The 14,395-nt window shown below is 49.1% G+C and overlaps 1 protein-coding gene across 1 annotated transcript in view; it reads left to right on the top strand.

Moving 5' to 3' along the window:
* The first annotated feature begins 2,211 nt into the window (after positions 1-2,211).
* PEG3 (paternally expressed 3) overlaps positions 2,212-14,395 on the top strand; it is a 29,116-nt gene continuing 16,932 nt past the window's right edge. Inside the window, 2 exon segments of the mRNA XM_029202456.1 lie at positions 2,212-2,376; positions 5,828-5,898. The gene's annotated coding sequence lies outside the window, so the exon portion shown is untranslated.

Below are 14,395 nucleotides of genomic sequence, written 5' to 3'. Positions count from 1 at the left end.
AAAACCAGGGCAGTATAGTGTCTCTGAAAATAAGATAGTTTTTGTTATCATTGTTTGTTTTAATGAGGATGTTGAATGTTACTGAAAGATCAAGTGAGATTAAGAACAAGTTTCCTAGCCACATGGAGAACTGCTGAAATTGCCAGGCAGTTTCAGGGGTGTGGAAAGGATGGAAGCCCGTGTGGCATGCCAGGGGGAGAGAATGTGTGGTAAGGCTGTTGAGTCGGTGACAGAAGGCCACTCTATCAAGAGGGCTTTTTTGGTGGGGGCAGGGAGAGAGTGCTGAGAAAAGGGGTAGTAGCTGGAGAAGCTCTGAGAGCATGTGATATTTGATGGGAATGAACGACCTGGGATCCAGAGAAAAAGCTGTGTTGCAGATAGAGGTCTTTGAGAAGGAGAGAGGGGATGGGGTCCCTAGATTGCATTAAAATCACCTCCTAAACCATAACCAGACTTGAGGAGCTCCAAAACAAACACCTCTCTGGGACCCTGGGCACCTGCAATATTTGACAGCTCCCCCAGGGGATCCTAATGTGCGGCCAGATTTGAAAACCTCTGACCTAAGGGTAGTACCACATTCACTTCTAGTGGTGCCTCTAGAATTTCTATAGAAGCTCCCGGGGAATAATTTTCAAAGGTACAGAGCAAACACAATGTTTTCATTCAGATTTTATGCTTATGTGGCACTGCTGAGTGAGAAGAGACTGCTGAAGACTTGGGGAGTTTCAAACATCCCCCACCCCAAAAGCCAGTAGTTCTTAATGTACCCAGCAACCACTGATTTATAAATATTTATACTTATTAAGTATAAAATTTAAATCTGGGTATTATGTTCTTTGTGCTTAGGTAACCTGCTTTTTGTAATTAACTGTATTTTATGAATCTTTTCCTTTAAAATTAAAAAATTATATTTTAATTGGCCACATAAAATTGCAGTGTATGGCTTTGCCAGAATACAATTTATTTCTTCCGCAGAGTACATTTTTCTAATAAAAAATGCTACGTGAATATGCCTGCATATAATCTTTCGTACCTCTTAGTTTAGGTCGTTTCCCTTAGCTCCTGGAGAGTGGAATAGTTGGATCAAAGGGTGCATCAGTGAGCTTTTTGTAATTCATTGATTCTACTACTGGGAAAGAAATGCATATTTCTGGCCAGGATATTCAAACAGTATGGACTGGAGACGGGAAAGATCCCTCCTCCATATTCCTTCCCCTCATCCTTCTTCCCTAGAGGTAACCGGCTAACAGTTTCTTGTACAGTTTCCCAGAGGTTTTACCTGTGTGTGTGTGTGTGTTCATCCTTAACAAACAAATGAAAACACTTACCGGGTCATGTCTACAAACTTCGGCCACTTGAGTGTTTGACTAACTTTATTGAGTCCTCGGCCGTCGTTCGTCCCGAGCGGCGCTACCTCGTCGTTTCCCGCCGCATACGGGTTTCCTCACGCGTCTGTGTGCCCTGCACGGCCGACGGTCCGGGTGGCCACGGGTGGGACTGACCCAGCCTGTCCCAGGCGGCGACGCGCGAGACCGCCTCAGGAGAGCATCCGCTAAACCGCGCTGGTCCGGGCTCTCGGTTTTACGTTTCTTTGGGAGTCAGGTCGTGAGTTTTGTCCTGTAGGTCTGTCAGCCATTTGTATTTTCCTGTGAATTGCCAGTTTCTTCCCTTTTTGCCCAATTTTCTGGCTTAGTTTGGTCTTTACCGTATCGGTTTCCAAGAGGTCTTCGTTTATTAGGGAAGTTAGCCCCGTGTCTTTCATGTGTCCCAGGCGGAAAAGTCTCGTCTCCCACTTTCTCGTTTGTCTTTAACTTCAACATACATATTTTTGTCCGCCGGATTTTCATTTTCTTAGACAAATGTATGGTTTTTTTTTTTCTTTTTCTTCAGAGGTTTTGCGTTTGGGAGTTGCTAGCGGGCCTTTCTCTGCGTCACCCCCCTTCTTTGTTTGGGGGTCGCACACTCACTCCCCCTCCCCCTTTTCCAGACCCTTCCTCAGGGCCCCTAGCATTGGCTTCGTTGACGTCAGCCTACTGCCTTCGCGCCAAGCCGTCGCCACGGCAACTGCGGCCTGATTGGCAGGGCTTGGGGGCGTGGCGAGGGGGGCCCAGGGCGCGTAGCGCTGCCTCTGATTTGCCCGCGCCGGGGCCCCGCCTCTGCGGAGAGCCTGACAAGGAGTCGCGGGCCGGGGCTCAGTGCAGACGCCGGGAGCCGCGGGAGGACGAGGTCGGAGCGGAAGAGTGGACATGTCCACCATGGGCTGGTGGCGCTGCCGGGTGCCCGGGGCCGTGTGGGGGCAGTAGACTGTGCACGGGCTGCGCCGCGGCTGACCTTCGGCCAGGGGCGGGGCGGTGCCTTGAGGTGCGGTGTGGCGAGGTGAGTCCGGCTGCCTCGGCCCGCACATCCGCGTCTGGACGGTGCGCGGGGATGGGATGCCGCAGGTTCGGGACCCTGGTCAGCGGGCCGGGGCTGCCGCGCTTGCCGCAGCGGCGCCATCTTGCGCTGCCGGCCGGAGTCTATGGTGGGGGCTCCCGTGCCACCTTTCCTGGGCATAGTGGAGGACAGGGATGGCTGGCCGTCCTGGGTAGGGGGCGGGAAGGCCGCGGGCTCCTGTCACCGCAGTCCGCTGGGGTGGGTGCCGGAGAAGTGGCGGGCCATCCCTAACGAGCGCGGGAAGGCTCAGCGCGCCCCCGCCCTGCGCCCCGCCTTCCCGTTTCCTCAGCTTGGTCGGGGGGCTGCAGAGGACACCCCATCCCACGGGGTCCCAGATTGGCCAGGTCCGCTCCGGCCGCCCCTGCATCCTTGCCGGTCTTTGGGGGTGGGGCTTGCTTGCCGCAGTGGCGGCGGGAGGAGCTAAGGGGCGGGGCCGAGGGCAGTCGTGCTGCGGAATGTTTTTCTCTGGGCGGTGACAGACTGCGGGCCCGCCCACCCTGGCGTCACTTTTGATGTGTCAGATAAGAGTGGCTGCGCAGGCGCTGTCCTGATTGGTTGGTGCGGGCTGGGGTGGGGCCAAGGGCTGTCTTGACTGCAGGTCTCAAAAGAGATCGACTGGTCAAGCCCCGCCTACCTCAGCGCCATCTTTGATGGGGGCGGCTGAGGCTCGCTGCGCATGCGCGGCCTGGTCTTGCTGGGTGGCCGCAGGGGCGGGGCTGAGGGTAGCGGTGCCCTGTGTTCTTTGCTGTGATTGAAGGCTGCGGGGGTCCTGCTACCTCACACCTTCTTTGCTGGTCACGGGCCTGGCCGCCAACCTTTGCCGCGGACGCTTGCCGCGACGTGTCACCCTGACTAGCGTAGGTTTTGAGGTCTGACTTGAGATTGGGCGACGGCTGGTGACTGGGGGGGCTGTTTTATCGGCAGGGTCCATGTGGCCCAGAGTTTGCCGACACTGTTGTTGCTGGAGAGCTGTCTGTCCTGAGGGACAAGGCTACGGGCTATCATTGTGCCCGCTGTTTCTCCTTGGTTGGTCTGGGGGTTGCAGAGCATCACCCCTTCCCCTGTCGTTGCCTTCCTGGACTGCTTTCACCTTGGGATGTTTCTGGCTAGATCTTTTGGCTGGGGGGGAGGGCTGGGGCGGGGGGTGCCGCCCAGCCGTGTTTCGCAGGTGCCCTGTCGACTGGGCTGAGGGGGTGGGGCCACGGGCCGTCTTTGGGGACTGACAGTGCTGCAGAGCCCCGCCCACTCTGATCCAGTGCTTGTTGGCCGACAGGTGGCGCCGAGGCTTATTGCGCAGGCACTGTTATGAATGAGGACGGAGCTGCAGGGGGCGGGCCAGGGGAGGGGCTGCAGAGCCCTGCCCACTCTAGCGCTGTTTGTTGGCCGTCAGGTGGCGCCAAGGCTTACTGCGCAGGCGCCATCTTGAACTGCTGTGGGGCTGCAGGGGGCGGGCCGAGGGAGGGCTGCAGAGCCTTGTCCACTCTAGTGCTGTTTGTTGACTGACAGGTGGCGAGCAAGGCTTACTGTGGAGGCGCTGTCTTGAATGACAGCGGTGCTGTCTGCTGGGGTGGGCCCAAGGGAGGGGCTTTTATGCTTTGTATGACTAACAGGGGACTGCAGACCATTTCCCATCTAGCGCTGTGTACTTTGGCCTAGGGGTGGTAGCTGAAGCTTACTGTGCAGGCGCCATCTTGAATGACGGTGGTACTGCAGGGGCAGCCCGAGGGAGGGGCTGCAGACCCTTGCCCACCTAGTGCTCTGCCGGCCAACAGGTGGCAGCCGAGGCCTACTGCGCAGGCGCCATCTTGACTGACACTGGGCCGGCTACAGGGGGCGGGTCCGAGGACGGGGCTGTGGAGCCCTGCGGCCCTTGCTTTCTGCGCATGCGCCATATTGAGAGCCAGTAGGACTGCGGGGCGGGCTGTGTATGGCGTCCTGGGAGATGGAACTCACCCTGCCGTCTTCGCTGCGCAGGCTCCAGGTGGACCGCTGCTTGCCGCTGCGGCACATCTTGGCGGCCGCGCGACGGCGTCGTGTTCCCTGGAGGGCGTGCAGAGCCTTGTTCCTGGGACTGTGGGACGGGTTTCAACTGCGCATGGCTGGGGGTCACATAGGAAAGTGGGAATTTTAATAGATTTGGGGAAGGGGGGATCTAAGTGAGAAGGTGGGGGAGAGGGTGGCAGGCTCTGAGGGCGGTGGGAGGTAACGTGAAGGAAAAGGCCTCAATCCCGTAGACAGCCTGGAGAATGCGGAGCGCGGATGGTGATGAGGGAGGCGTGGCATGAGAAATGATGGGACGGAGGAGGGGCTGGCAGGTGGGGCGGGGCTGGGAGGGGCGGGGCGAGAGGGAGCAGCTCTGGATTCCTTGTTTGTGGGCGGACCTAGTTATATATCTGCCCATGACTGATAGCGTTAACATAAACCAGAGCCATAGTCCTGAAGGTGCATCCCCCTCGGGGCCTCTGATTGATTGAACGCATGCTCTGAGGCACAGTGGGGCTTGAAACATGTAGTGTCGTCCACGGGGATCATGTTGACAACCTCAACTATTGTGTAAGGTTAAGTAATGATACCATTATCTACTGGTAATGTTGATGATAATAGCATTAAGATTGTAATATAAGCTAGTCTTTCATGCTACTTAGGTGTACAGCACAGTAAAATTTCTGGCATTGCATCACTGGCTATCGCATGGCAGAACTGGAGTTTTACTCACCTTTCTAAGGGGTGCCTATATCATTATTCCACAAGGTTTCCATGAAAAATGTCTGTAGATTACTGTTTTCCAAAAAGACGTTAGTTTATCTGTAATTGCCATGAGTTCTGAGGTTGAGTTCTCTGAGCCTCTGCTTTTTTGTGTGTGAAATAAGTAGAAAATAATGTTGTGGTGGGAATTAACAGAGATGCTAAAAGTAAGGTGCTAATAAGCACTGTATGAGGCACGTAATTAGCAGTAAATAATACTACCTTCTTAGCCATTTTTTCCCTCCAATTTGTACCTGCAGTGTGTGTCCCTTGCCTTTAGAGGGATGGCCAGTGCAGCATAGCTAATAAGTGGGAGATTGGGGTCTTAAATAGGATTTCTCAATCCCAAGTCTTTACTGTTTTGCTCTGCTTATTAGAGAAGTTTCTAAGACACTCAGAGATTGGCTTGCACACGATTGACATACCCTCACTGGAAAAAAGCTATGATTATAGCCAGGGTACAACATACACCCCAGAGAGCAATGCCGATGGCCCTTCCACCCTGGGAGGAAAAGCTGTTCTTCTTGGTATCATTTTACCTCTACCACTGTAGGAGGCAAAGATGCAGCTGTGTGGGGTCATTTCCAGCCTGGAAATTCAGTAATTGGGAAGTAAGTTCGGTGGCTTACGTTTTCTTTTCCTTCCCCAGCTCTACCCTTCTCCGAGACGACTTGCGAGAGGAAGAGGGACTAGGTCCAAACGCTAGGTGGCGGTGTCCAGGTGAGCTGAATTCCCTCCTCGCAGTGCCACACCCATCCTTGGAGTGAGCACATCCTTCCTCAACCTGACACTTTCCTACTGTACACGTGTTCTGTATGGCCACACGAGCACCCTGTGTGCTCTCTGAGAATGCACAGGCTCTTCTGGTGGGTCACGTGTTCACCAAATTCTCCTTGGTCTTCGTAACATTCAGCTACTCCTTCAGGCCTGCCCTTTCTTTCTTATTGGATGAATAAAGAAACATGAGAAATTCATTGATTCATCTATCAAACATGGCCCCAAGTGGAAAAGGAAGTGTTTTCCTGGAGCTCATAGTCTTTTGGGTAATGAAAGACATTGAAAAAATAATTCTGTGATTCATGCCTTTGAAAGAGAAGGTTCACTTCAGGCAGTTAACTTAATCTGGGAGAGGCCATGTAGGGTCTCCCTGAGAAAGTGAGGGACATTAAGGCTGAGCCCTGAAGCGTGGTGGATGGCAGTGTGTCGTGAGAAGAGCAGTCTTAAGGGAGCTGGGAGTCCAGGATCTAGTCTAGACTAGAAGCCTAGAACAAAGGAAAGAAAAGAATGGTGTTTGAGATGAGAAAAAGGTAAAGTGGAGCTGCACTGTGAAAGGCTTTGCAATCCGTGGTAGGTAATTGGGCTTGACCTGAGGCACCATGGGAAGCCATGGCAGCACCATGATAATCAGATTTGTGTTTTAAAAGTATCATCTGGTTGCAGGGTTCAGAAGGGGAGGGTAGAAACAGTGGGTCCAGGAAGACCACTTCGGATCTGGGTGAGAGATGGTGGCTTGGGTTAGGGTCACAGAAGAGGGATAAGTGAATTGGATGGATCTGAGAGAGGTACTGAAGAAGGGGACTCAGTAGGTCTTGTACTCTTTGTTCATGGTTTGCTGACTGATTCAGACCATACTCAGTGAATCATATCATGGGGGGAAGTGAGCAAAATAGCCAAATATTGCTCATTCTGTCAGCAAGCATTGATACTGTGCCTGATCTGGGACGTGATCATGCTGGACTTTGGGTCTCCGGAAGCGAGTGACATAAACCCTGGTCTCAGTGTCTATTGAATGAGAACTCCAGTTAAGTGGAGAGTAAGAAAACATGCTTACCAAGATTGGTGGCCATGCTGATGGCATATTACCACCCAGGGAAAGATTAACATGCTGTCCCAGCGAGCCACCGGGGGTGGGTTGGTTTTTTCTGGCCTTGGTGAATGCTTCAGACAGCAGTCCAGTGTCTGGCACTCAAGCCTTTGGAGACTCAGAGGCCCTACTTCACCTGAGGACTCATCTTACATCAGTAGATCCATGTTAACGAAGCTAAGCCATAATGAATTATTGGTTTATGTCGGAAAATAGTGTGACCAAATACGACGTTCCTGTTTTCTCAATCTTGGTAATCGATTCATGGTGGGAGAGCACTACCGCAGGAACCCAGATATTCAAAAGTACGCATGATCAGCACATTCTCTCCCTGTCGGCAGACCTACATGGGAAAGGAAGCCATAGTGAGAGCTCGCTTGGTGAGTATGGAATCAGAGTGAGAGGATGTGGAAAAGCTTTGGTAGCGCTGGCCTGTAAGGTCACCTGGGGATACCATCTGGTTGCAGTGAAGCTCTTGCTAGGGTCACCAGGACACCAGAAGCCCCTTGTCTGCAGCCCCCGCTCTCCCCAGTCTCCATTCACATTAGGTCTGACCAGAGTAGCGTGCTCTCTCCTATAGATGGTTAAATGAACCATGCTTTGTGGTCTGCCTTTTCATGCCCTCACCCCTTTAAAAAAAAAAAAAATCTGATCAGCCAGTTACTGATGTAAAAATTGGTCAGATATGTCCTACTGGCACAGAAGAGGTTTTATCTCTTTAAAGTAACTCTTTTTCTTGAATCATTTGGGGGCTGACCATAAAACTAAACTCTTAGTTACTGTTTCCTCTTTTTTGAAATTTTTGGGGAAATTCCTCCAGAATGGACAACGATAAGGAACTTTTGCTGCAGAGTGGTAAGTGCTCAGTTTATATGATGGAGGTAAGCCCAGGGCGACGTGGCGATTATCTGCGAGGAGCCACCTGAGAGTCCAGAGGGTGGAGTCGTGGCTGGTATGGTAGGGGTAGTGGTTGTTTACTCCATGCTCACATTCCCCTGTGAAATTGTTACCCAAACAGCCTCTGTTGCCCACATGTGCCTGTTCATGGTTGACTGGACCACACTGGACGCATCAGCCTAGAGCAGTGGTTCTCAAAGTACAGCTCCTGGCGTGCTTCCTGCATGGCTGTTTCCTGGGGAGCCACAAACCTCCTAAATACCCACCCTGGAAAGGCTGGTGCATTTCTCCCAGTCACCCCAGGCTTGAGAACCACACCCTAGAAGGCATCGAGCTGTAGTGTGCACTCATAATGTCGGAGTGGGTGTGAGCAGAGGCACGGGCTAGCCCAGCTGCTAGAGCTGGGAGGTGAGGCGGGCCCAGGCTGGGACAGCACTTTCCTCCACGTGGTGCTGAAGGAGAGAATGTCGGTTTGCAGAAAGAGGCAGGAGAAAGGAGCAAACAAGAGCAGAGAAGAGACCGCACACCCTGCTGTCCCTGAGAAGCGAAGAAAGTAACTTCCTCGGTTCGTGACTTTAAAGTTCTCAATTCCAGCCCCCTTTAATGAGGTAGGTAGAATGAGAGAGGGGCTGAATCTAGGTGCACCATGATGAAGCACCAAATTAAGTAAGTAGAAACGGGCTTGGAGAAGAGACCATGAGCTTCTCTCACTCGTGGTGGGATGTGGGGAACCTGAGGTCACACAGGGGGCCACAGAATTTCTTTACCTCTCCTCACACATCCGGCCACATTTCCAGCCACCACTAGTTGAGTTCCTTCCAGTTCAGTTGAACACTTGACCCACTGATCCTTTGATTGAGGCCAAAGACCCCCCCACTTGTGGCAGGGGTGCCTGATGACTTCCATCTTTGTTTCAGATGAATTAATTGTGAGACTGTGCTTTTGTTTTCTATGCATTTTTATGAAATAGAAGTAAAGAGTTGTAAAATACTCAGAGAATGGCATAAACACCTCCACATGGACCACAGTGGCAACACTTGTCCATCAGGCAGGACCACTGCCCTGTGGTTGGGGTCCAGCTCTTGCCCGAAACTAACTCTGCATACAGTGCTTACGACACACACATTTCATGCTTAGACGTCCCGTGCATTTAAGAACAGGTCTTTGGAGGGTGAAGAACAGCTGGAACCCCGTAAGCCCCTCTGCCCAGTGTGGAGGGTAAGACCTTTTTCTGACCAGCTGTCCTTGTTTGTCTCTTCTCCTTCGAGTTAGTGGCCTCCCTTGGCCCGTACGACCAGAGTCAGGCTGGGTCCCTGTGTGTCCCCATCTTCGCCCCCATCCTCTGAATGTGGTCAGACCTTTGGCTTTTAAAATCCTGCCCTTGGGTACTACTTGACTCACGCTGGGACTCCTGCTGCAGAGAGAGTGCGGAGGGAGATGTGGGAGCTTCAGTAACTAGGGTGTGTGAGAGCCCACCTCCAGGCCCGGAAACAAAGCTGATGGGTTTGCCGCGTGGCCAGAATTGAGACCGAGAGGACAGCTGGCAGTGAGGTCAGGGTCTAGGTGTGGCGCCCCAGCAGTGGTGTTCTGGCCCAAAGGGTGTGTGGGGAGTGGAGGACTCCACAGGAGCACTGTGGGTGGTCGGAGAGAGGGGGAGCCACGCAGGGGAGGGGGTGCTGATGCTCAGTGACTGGCGCAGAGGAGAGGACAGACAGACAGCAGCTGAACTTCCAAATTTATATTCAGGTACTTTTTTCTGATGGTGAACTTAAAATAACATTCTAAGTTGAAATGCAAAATGAAGTATCTTTTATTAATCATTTATTTTTTCGATTTTCCCCGCTTTACGCATGGTCTTCTTACAAGTTTTTATGGAAGTTTTCTTCCAGTTTGCTTTTGTATGTACTTCCATACGTTTAAGTACCTATGTAGTTTTTTGTTTTTTGGGCTTTTTTTACGTAAATGAGATCATGCCCAATTCATTAACATTTCAAACTCAGGCTACCAGAGTGAAGTATGCGGGGTGTTAGGCAGTAATATTTGGTTGTGGGGGAGTGCGTGGTGTGGCGTCTGGCGAGCTCGTATCACGTGCCCGTCACGTTTACAGCCTCCGTCGTATGCATGTGTCTGTGTGTGCGAACGCGATACTGTGCAGCTATTTAACAACATCTACAATAACTTCTGTATAAATACATCTCCATCATTTTATTCCATTGTGTGGACATCCTCATTGTTTTCTGTGTACATGTAAATGAGTATATGTGCGGTAAGCATGCCACATATGCTGTATAATTTTATGCCCTTGTATTTTCATTTAACGCTTTAGACATTTTTTACATTGGTCATTTCCATCAAGTGTAGATAAACTGGTATATCCATAGAATGGAAGACTATGTGGCCTTTAGAAAAAATGATATAAATCTGTATGTACTGGTTGGAAAGATGTCTACCAAAAATTACTGGGTTTAGGGCTTCCCTGGTGGTGCAGTGGTTGAGAGTCCGCCTGCCGATGCGGGGCACATGGGTTCGTGCCCCGATCTGGGAAGATCCCACATGCCGCGGAGCGGCTGGGCTCGTGAGCCATGGCCACCGAGCCTGCGCGTCTGGAGCCTGTGCTCCGCAACGGGAGAGGCCACAACACTGAGAGGCCCGCGTACCGCAAAAAAAAAAAAAAAAAAAAAAAATTACTGGGTTTAAAAATACACACAGAACTCCTGGTATGATCTCATTTTGGTAAAAACAAGATGTTATATGTACAGACTTTAAAAGGTTTAGTATAGGAACAAATGTGATCACTGGATGTGGCTTGCAGTTTCTACGTTGGGTAATCTGTAATGTTTGAATGTTGTACTGTCTTCTATGTTTGTAATCAGAAAATAAAGCTACAAAGTTTCTTGGCAACATGACTTAATGTTACATGACATTTTCTTAAAGATTCTATCTGTTTTCATTTCTTCTTGCATGATGAAATTTTGGAGGAATGCTGTCTTTTGAAGGCAATGATTTACTTTTCTGAAAACAAAGTATGTTTGTCATTGGCCTTAGTGGCCTTTGCCTTCTAGAGATGAAATACCGAATTTCTTGGAGGAGAGGCCAGACACCGGCACTGATGTTATTGGTCTTTCCTAATGTCAGACAGAGGCCTGCTCCAACCTTCTTAGAAATCCATACTCGAATAGCTGGTCAGAAATGGAAGTGTTGGCTGATTTTTCTTGCCACTTTCCTTAAAAAGACCCTTTATCATTTACTCCTAAGGAAGTTCCTAGTTCGTATTTAAACAGTTAATGCTTTTCTTGATTTAAAAGTCTTTCTTTACTATAAAGTAAATTCCCACATGTGTATATACTTTCACACGAGTCAGATTCTGGAGTGTATTTTGCTCCATCAGTGTATTTATCATTGCAACCCCATCCTTGTGTTGGAAAGAATACTTTATGTTCTTATATGTTTGGGTCACTTTACAGACAATCCCCCACCCTTGCTGCACACATACCTTCTTGTTCAGAGTTGTCTTGATATTTCTGTACATTTAGTCTTCTGGAGAAACTGGATTCTCAGTTTGTCAAAACTCCCACATTTTATTGGATTTTAACTTATATTCAAGGGAGGATTGACAACAATTTTCATGGTCCTGTGCAAAAACATGTCTTCATTTATTTAGGACCTGCTCTGTGTCCTTCTGTACATTAAAAAAATTTTATTTGGAGTTGCAAATACTTCACTGAATTTATTAATGAGAATTGGCTTATTTATTTTGCTATTCCTGGAGTTTTTTTTCTTGCTGTATTAACTGCCAAGGTTTTTGAATTCAAAATAATGCTTTTTCCACATTTATATCTTTCACTTCTTTTTTATCAGTTGCATTAGCTAAGACTTCCAAAATAGTGCTGAATGGTGGGTATGGTGGAGGGCTTCCCTACCTTTAGTGTCTAATGCTTGCTTGCACTTGAGATAAGTCTTCGTTGTGTTTAGATGGTCTCCTAGTCTTACTCTTTGCTAGGGACGTACAAGGAAAGGTTGAAGTCTGCAGATGCCTTGTCATGTGCAACAGTGCTCGTGGAATCCCCTTCCCCCTCTAATCCCTTATATAACAGCCTACCTTACTGGCATATCATCCTTGTATTCCTGGAATAACCTTTCATGGTCAAGGGCTACTATTTAGACTTTTCTAGATTGGATTTAAATGTTTTTGCATCTAAGTAGAAAACCCAAACACAGTTTGTTGAACACCCTCTACATGCCAGTCCTGTGAAGGTAACAATACATTGATGAGAAAGGCGATGTAGTCCTTGCCTCAGGGACTTTGAGGCCTGGCATAAGTACAGGTGCTCCCTTTCTCTGTTGGGCTGTGCGTCCCCCAGCACATCTTGATTCTGTGATGGCCTTTCTGGGCCGTCCTTGGACAGGCATCCCCCTCGGCCTCAACACTGCCTTTGGTCATGCCAGGCAAGCCCGTGGATGACTCTTAGCTGATGCTTTCTTCCTCTCAGCCACCCCCGACACGTATCTTCTGTCCTCTTCAGTGGTAGGCATGGCTGTTGCCATGGAGGCAGGAGCTGGACTGGGGAAGTGGGGGCAAAGTGGGAAGAGCAGTCATGCTTTCGATTGGCCAGAGTCGCTGTCACAGGAGGAGTTCACCTGGGTCTTCCAAAGGGTGAGGTGAGTATGGGGCCCTGGCAGGTGCTGAGTCCTCACTCCTGGGTGCCCTTTGGGCTGCCAGCGGAGGACAGGGTGAGTCGGGGCTGAAGGCTGGGTCACTCGGCTCCTCCTGAGGGGCCACCTGCAGTCAGGTAAGCCTGTAGGAGAACGTTGACCAGTGCTTCCTTTCCCTGCTTTGCCTCTGGTTGGTGTGCAGGGATCTGCCCTGTGTTAGGGCCACCATTGCATAATAGCATGTTCCCGGATGTGTTCCTTGGGTGATGTTATGTCACCTAACATCACTCCTGCAACATATTTGAGAGTAGATGTACATACAAGGACTTAGTGGTGGTGGGCAGCTGACTTTGTAGCTTTTTTTTTTTTTTTTTTAACTTATATTTTTATCTACTTGACTGTCTTTGTCCTTAAGTGGAGACTTGCTGTTTCAAAAGGAATAGGCATTTTTAATGTTTTTTAGATATATGCCAAAATGATATCCAGAAATAGGATTCACACTTGTACCAGCCAGCTTCCCACCAACACTGATTTTTATTTTGAAATAGTTGCCCATTTGGTAAGCGTAAAAAGTGTTCACCATAATATTTTACGTTTCTTTGATTTCTGATATAGATATTGGCTCCTATCACTAATTTTATGAACTGTGTATTAATGTTCTTTATTTTCATGAGGAGCCACTTACTTTTTTCTCACTGCTTTCTAAGACCTATTAACTGTCGTCTATGTTGCAAAATATTTTTCCCCCTCCTTTTCTGGTTTGCTTTTATTCTGATTCGTTTTTATAGCGTGGAAAATGTGTACCGTTTTTATTTTCACGTCTGCTGCGTAGCAGTCAGTGGCCTCTGCCATTGAACCTGCTCGAGCATTCTCCTGCCTGTCCCTGCTCTTCACTGTTGAAAGCAGTGCTTCTGTGAACACCCTTGTGAACCGTGTCTCTGTGCTCATGGGCACATAGGTCTGTCAGTTCGAGTTCAGAAGTGGAATCGCCAGGATAGCGAATGGCATTGCATTTATGTACTAATAGTTGCTAGAGTTGTGAGTGCTGTTTCAGCTTGGAGCGGCAGTTTCCCTAAGTACTTCTTGGGTCTGAGGAGTTTCAAAGTTGATTTTTGGGCGTTTTCTAAATTGCCTATCATATCATCGGCAAACGGCCAGTTCAGGGTGTGACCTTGGACTCAGACCAGGGTGGGGGGGTGGGCAGGGAGGGGAGGAGACCCCTCAGCGTTAAGGTGGTAGTGCTGCCGGCACCCACTCAGTGGGCAGCACGGTCTCGAAAGACCTCCACTAGTGCTTTTGTTTATCGTTTTGTTTTAACTGTGAATTTATTTTTTTGACTAGGTAATACATGTCATGATAAAAGAAAAACAAAAGGGGAATATACAATGAAAAGGTTAAGTCACCCTTCCTTCCCTGGCCCCCAGTTCCCTTCCCCAGGGGCAATCACTATTAATCACTATTAACAGTCTCTTCTGTGTCCTTCCAGAAATCGTTTAAGTAAATGACATCTGTTTTTATAATTCCTTAGAATGCTATGCACATTGGTGTGTCCCATTTTGCACTTAACTACCTTAGAGGTCGTCTCATATCTGTTTATTTACAATTGCCTCATTATTTTAAAAGGTTTCATAATCATAATATAAACATACCATATTTTGCCCATTGTCATAACAGTACTTCAATGAATATATTTTTGCACATATGTCATTACATATCTCTGGGATAAATTCATAGTAGAGTTAATAGGACAGGATATTACATTTTTTAATTTTGATAAGTAACCAATTTGCCCTTTATAAAATT

This window comes from Monodon monoceros, unplaced genomic scaffold (assembly GCF_005190385.1).
Source record: "Monodon monoceros isolate NGI ecotype Baffin Bay Population unplaced genomic scaffold, NGI_Narwhal_1 Super_Scaffold_10, whole genome shotgun sequence".
NCBI lineage: Eukaryota > Metazoa > Chordata > Mammalia > Artiodactyla > Monodontidae > Monodon > Monodon monoceros.
The sequence above is the reverse complement of the archived record's forward strand: the minus strand, read 5'-3'. Positions and strand labels throughout refer to the sequence as shown.